Here is a 6,655-nt window from a genome sequence, read left to right as displayed (position 1 = left end):
AAAATCCAGAAAACACTGAGCTGCAAAGAACTGGGGGTAAAAAAAACTGAGAGCAGCCTCCCAAAATCATTCTAGAAGGCAGAGACATTAGGTGCTGAATTCCTAGGGCAGTACTAAAGAATAAAAATAAACAAACAAAAAAATCTAGTACCTTGAAAATCTAGGGACAGACTATGAGAGAGAGAGGTTACCTCCCACAGCTCAGCTCCAGTGGGAAAGCAGGACATCAACAATGAGGGAACCCTGCGATCTCATTCATGGTCAGGTCTGACAGCCCACAGGAGAAAACACTCTCCTCTCAAGCTACTTAAAACAAGGGTTGAACTTTAGAATCAGAGCTGCAGTAATCCAAGCCCTGACTCAAGGCGAGTTCAGGTCAACTCAGTCCCACTCTACAGTCCCAAGAAAGCACTTTAATGGGTTCACTTCAGTGCCTATCATTCTCCATACAAAATCTCTGGCATGCATTAGAAAATCACAAAGCACATAGAAAAGAAATTGTGATCCATGAACCAAGAACAGTCATATACACAGACACTGTGTCCCACTAGCACAAATGACCAAATATGACTAAAACTACTATGATAAGGGCCTAAAGGAGAGCTCAAAGGCACACACTTGGATGCAGAAGGTCTGAATTTGACTCCTGACAAACCATGATCCTGTCAACACCACCAGGAGTGATCCCTAAGGCTGGAGCAATAGGACCATAGGGAAGGCACTTGCCTGACATGCTGCTGATCCAGGTTCAATCCCCATCACAATATATGTTTCTCCGAGCACAGCTAGGGCTGATTCCTGCAGCAGAGCCAGGAGCAACCTCTGAGCATTGCTCAAGGTGGTTCTCCCCGCAAAAAAGAGTGGCCCCTAAGCACAGAATTGAGAGTAGTCCCTGAGCACCTGTAAATGTAATGGCCCATAATCCTAAAATGAAATAATAACTGTAATAATGACTCACAGCACTAGCCTGGCAAAAAACTGCAAGTTCAAACTCAGTGCTACCACACACAACCCCTAGGAAATGATGACAGTTTTGATTGGGATTTCTGGCCAGAAAGCACTCCAATGATGGATCAATTGTTGAAACATCCAGAAGGCATCCAGAGCCTACTGAGGCATAAGCTAAACCACCAATGTGACTGCATGCACATGAAAAGGAAGGGGAAATAGGAGTGGGGGACTGAGGGTGTTCAGAATCTATTCTAAATGCCAAAAGATCAAACATTCTTAAGATTTTCAGAACTCTGCTGGAACTCAGATGCCAGCACCCCTATCTGCCTGTCTTCTGTGCTGTGCTGCAGTTTCGGCCTGATTTCATCCTTTGTGTGGCTCATCTGTGGACAGCTCGCCTTCCCTGGAGCCTTCCCTGGAGGTGAGTTTACACGCCCAGAAAGGGAGGAGCCAGAGGAACGCGGCTACTCCGCTTTGAAGCCGTGCACATCATTTAGCCAATGAATACAACCACAACACGTAGTGCGGGGTCCAGAAGCCCCCCAGGGGGGCCCGGCCAGCAGGAATTAGCTGGGAAGGCTTCTCAGACGACCGCACTCCTATTTTGCTGAGCAGAAGAGCAACCACACCTGTAAGAAATCTGTGAGAGGTTAATAATAAAGACCCAAGGCAGCGTCTCACTGTTCAAGGGCCCCTTTATAGGGCTACAGCTCCTTCTTATATAATGAAGGAGAAGGGGGCAGTACAAAGGTGATGTCAGTCATACTTTTGGCGCGAAGGCCCATACAAGGCAAGAATATATTTCAGGTTTCAAGGAACAAAGAAAGTTAGGCATTCTCTAAATAAGGAAGTGGGCAGCGGGCTAGGGGGGCTGGATGACCTTCAAGCTATGATGAGCGTGCTGTTTCCATGGAAATTTCTAGTGTCCTTCTAGCTGCATTCCTAATTGCTTGACCATCAGGAGCTGGTGCAAGATGTGCTTGCCTCAGTGATCTTGAACAGACAATGTAGCATACATTTATTGATAATAGCCTAGTTCACTCCGAAATGTGGTCTTAAGGAGTGAGGCCTAGTTTCTGATAACGGTACCGGACAGTGTTGCTCTCCTCCGGGCTAGAGTTAATTATATCTACAGTTGCACATTCCTTTCTCTATAGCTCAAAAACTTACAGCAAGACTGCAAAATAGCTTTTAGGTGAAAAGCTGGAATATGGCAGAAAGAACAGCAAAATGGCCTCAAACAAGTCAGTCCCCAACATCTCCCCCTTTCTCTTCTAATAAAAGAAGGAAAGTCGTGAGCGGGTGGTAGAACCGTGTCTTAGGCTACAAGGTTTGACCAGGTCGGACACGGCCAAAGCCGCATTTAACAGGTGGCCACAGACGCCATGGTTGCGCGCAGAGATCCGAATTATGCGTTGTAGCCTTTTAGGGCTGTGCCCTAACTGGGACCTTGCTAATCCCGTCGTAGGTGTCTCCACAGCCGAGAGCACAAGTGCCGGAGCGAGCTCCGTCTGTTAGCTATGCGCTCTATCTCCTGGAAACTTAGTGGCTGGAAAAGCGGCTTGGTGACTAAAGCCAAGTTTTCACAGGAGTCACGCGGGGTTAGACGCTGGTAGTTAACCTGAATAGAGGTTTTTGCCTTTTCATCTACCTGGTTCTTAATAAAGGCAGTGATTTTGCGGAAAATCCATGGGCCAAGAGAAAAGAGCAGCATAAGGCTAATAAGAGGGCCCACAATGGTGGACAAGATTGTGTGGAGCCAAGGGGAAGAGAAAAACCAATCCTGGTACCAACCTTGTTCTTCATCGAAATGTTTTTCAAAATCTTTTATACCATCACCAATATGTTGAACGCTATCTCTAACTAAACCAGTTTTGTCTTTAAAAATACAACATTGTTCCTTAAGGGCTACACAGACTCCCCCCTCTTTCATAAGGGCAAAATCTAAAGCACGACGATTTTGGAGAACAACATCAGCAAGGGAACTAACAGTATCTGTGAGAAATTGCAGACTAGTTTTGATTTCATTAATGTCTTGTTCCACTGCTTGAGTAAGAGTGCGGAAATTGGATTGAGAGGATACAAGAGAGTAGATACCAGTGCCAGCGCCAGTAGCGCCAACAGCAAGGAGCACTGCAAGTGTAACGGAGGTGAAGGGCTCACGGCGTTGTCGAGAAAGGGATTGAGAAGAATAGGAATAGGGTGAGGTGGCAGGAGAGGGAAAGATATGTTCTGAGTGAATGGTGATTTTTGGAATGAGAATAACGAGAATACAGTAATCATGTGAAAGGAGAAAAGAGGAACAAATGATGAAAGGAGTAAGGCCAGAAGCACAGGCAAAATAAGTACCGTTGGGGGCTAACAGATAGGGTTGTGAGGAGGAAGAATTGTAGATGTCAATAGTTTCGTTGCACACGTCAAGTAATTGGCTAGGAAGCAGGGAGTCGTTAGGCTTAATGCAGAGGCCAGAGCCTACGACTTGACCGACTGTAATGCCATGTTGAGGTTGTGTGTTCCAACGGAGGTCAGAGGGGTTGGAGGTAGAGGAAAGGTTGCCAAACACTGCAACACCTTCATAGAAAGGAGGTTGAGGAGAAAAACAAAGCCAACATCTTTCATAGGCAGGATCTGTAAGGGCAAGAGCAGAAGCATTTATGAGATTGAGAATAACCTGAGAGGACGGAGAAGGACCTGAAGGCATAGTGAGTTGTCTGAGAGAAGAAGATGCAGATGGAAGAGGAGGAGGAGGAGAAAGCATGTGTGATGGACCTGAATGAGGATGAAAAAAAGTGTTAGGACCAACGGCGAGGGGGTGAGAATTCGGCAACTGTTTAAGTAAACGGAGGGAAAAAAGAAGTCCAGGGTCGGTACGCCTAACGTAAAGTCTGAGTCCCCATTGTACGGGTTGAGTCCAGTGATGCTGACATCCAGCAGCAGTAAATTCGATGATGAGGGGGTTACACCAACCACGGGTAGCAGAGGATGCATCACAGTTCAGAAAAGGAGGAGTTGGGGGGCGTGAAATGGTGATGAAGTCCCAGGAGGAAGAGGGTTTCCAATAAGCAGTTCCGGTGGTTTCACAGCCCCAGGAGGCGCAAAAGTGTTGGTTATGAGCGCCACACTTATAGTCGCTGGAACGGGGCCGGTGGTGACCAGGGCAGACGTAGAAGGTGGTGAAGGGGTGGCATAGTACATCACGGCGAATAACAGAGTTGCAGCCACCGCTAGCAGGGGAGTAATAGTTATCGGGGTCAACAGCATGAGGTTGAGGCAGGCGGAAATTGGAGGTGCCCCAGTATAGGCTTGCACCCATGGCTAGGGCACAAAGGTCGACTTGCAAGACCGGCCAAGGGATGGAGGTAGAGAGGATGGAGGTTGTTGGTGGCATCGGTGGGCATCCAAGGCAGCTAGGCAGAGTGTCTAATTCAGCATTGTCAAAGGTGGAGTCAGTTAGAAACAGGTTTGCAGGAATGGCGTCTAGCAGGAGGTTTATAAGAAAACAGCTTGGCAGGAGGCAAAATGGTTACTTCATATAAAAATTAAGAATTTACTTAGTTTTTTGGCTTGGGTATACAGGCAGAAAACATTAGCAATTTACATTACACTAGTTATTTTTGAATACCACGGGAATGTTATTTGACCTCTGTTAGACTTTGGCATAAAAGAAAATTTATAATTAACAATTGCTAATTAAAAAAAAATTTTTTTAAACTGAATATAAAGGATTTTTCTTAAACTTCTAGTTATTATGTTAAAGCTGGATGCTATTTTTTAGCCATAAATACATATTCTATAGGCTTGAACTTACACATAGCAGGAAAGCCAGGTGACTGCAAAGTCCAGAAATTCTCCAGGGAAAAGTTATCCCCGATGGCCATTGAGAAATCTGGGGTTTGCCATTCTCCACACCCTCCGCCATGTTCTTAGAAGGACAAAGCTAGCTTAATACATAATTTTTAACACATGATTTTTAGTTGTAAGATGCCAGTCTGTGAACTGACCAGACTGAACCAGGTTGAAAAAATTAATTGAAATTTAAAAAATGGATAAGGCTTTAAAAATTGTATTATTATAAAATGTAGAGATAACAAATAAACAGACAAAACAAAACAACACTAAACACAACATTTTACACTTGTGGCCACTTTCATTCATCACAACAGACACATAAACAGACAAAAGGATTGATTTAAGACTTATTTATAAAAAATTGACAAGCGCTTTTAAATATTTAGCTAACATGTTTGTGAGAAGAAGAGAAAAAAAAATTTTGTAGAAAAACTTTTTTAGTGTTGAGAAGTACTTAATGTAGATGGAGTGGAACTTTGCTGAAAATAAATTTTAAGGTTTAGATTTAACACAAAACATTTTTAAAACAACTTTAATTTGAAGTTTAAAACATTAAGTAAAATGGTTAATGAGCACTGTAGAAGGAGTCTCTACTTGGAAGTATGAAATGATTTGCTGTAAATGAATAGGTTTTCTTTAAATTGGTTTTGCAGTAGAACAGTAAGACAGCTGCAATAAAGTGTTAAAATTTTTATGATTAAACACAATAGCATGAACTATGATTATTAAAGGTATAAAAACTGATTTTTTAAAAAACAAACAACTGTTTTTACTATGAAGACTTTAAGTGAATAATTTGTAAAAAATATTATATACCAAATTAACTAAATGCTTAGATTATTATAAAATATAGTTAAAGACATCTGATGCATTTACACACCTAGAACTTAAGACTAAAATTATATTTAATACTAGTTAATTTGCTTATAAAGTTTAGTTACTTTTATATATTACTTATAAAATTATATATAATATATTTTTCATTTATATTATTTTTTCACTGCGACACAAATATACAGATTTGTATAATGTGCTGATATTTTGAATGCACTTAAAATAATAGTTCTTTCAATGCAGAAATAAAGAACAACCATTGCTGTAGCACAAAGTTAAAACTAAGGGTACTATAAAGCACACCTAGGTGTTCACTGTGCATTAAATTAACTATATTGTTTAAAAAGGCTAACCACATTATTTTTCACATAATTTTGTAAATACTTTAAAAATTAAAATAAAACTTTTAATAGAAATATAAGATTTAAATTTAACACTTTTGTGTTCGTTTGGATTTTAAAACACAAAGAAGTTTTTCTTTTACCAACATTTTGTTATCTGTAAAGTGACAGAATTATGACCTTGCTCTAAAATTTTCTGAGAGGCATGGAAAAAAAAAAGTTTATTGCCCTTATCTTCCTGTTGCTTTTTAATGTTTTAATAATTACTTTACACCACTTAATACACTAAACCTAATAACACATATTTGACGAAGTGTAGGGCTGACAAGGTGAAGCAGAGTTTTTCACTGATAACTCGGGGAGGGGCCAGCACAGTTAACAGCAGGAAGGCTAGAGGCAAATTATTTACAGTCAGCAGGGTGTAATGATATAGAGAAGAAAAAAAAAAGCAATCTTTTAAGATTAATTACTAATTTATTGGAATTAGAGGGAATGGCAACCGAAGAGGGGAGTCTGGGTTGCAAAAGCACCATGGGGATCATGGTTTTATTAATTGATTTGAGAATATACAAGAGATGCTACTTTTTAGATTTCTTTCGAATAACAAAGATTGGGTATTTCAAGGTGAAATGGAAGGCTTAAAGTGGGAGTGGCAGGGCCTGAGCTGGCTGTTTCCCAAG

At 41.3% G+C, this 6,655-nt stretch overlaps 1 non-coding gene across 1 annotated transcript; it reads right to left on the bottom strand.

Annotated features, from left to right (window-relative positions):
- Nucleotides 1-5,826: 5,826 nt before the first annotated feature.
- LOC125995553 (small nucleolar RNA SNORA22) lies at nt 5,827-5,956 on the bottom strand. Its single transcript, XR_007491055.1, has one exon. It is a non-coding gene; the product is annotated as a small nucleolar RNA SNORA22 (small nucleolar RNA).
- Nucleotides 5,957-6,655: the final 699 nt, after the last annotated feature.

Source organism: Suncus etruscus, chromosome 17 (genome assembly GCF_024139225.1).
Source record: "Suncus etruscus isolate mSunEtr1 chromosome 17, mSunEtr1.pri.cur, whole genome shotgun sequence".
NCBI classification, from domain to species: Eukaryota; Metazoa; Chordata; class Mammalia; order Eulipotyphla; family Soricidae; genus Suncus; species Suncus etruscus.
This window is presented reverse-complemented; position numbering and strand designations above follow the sequence as displayed.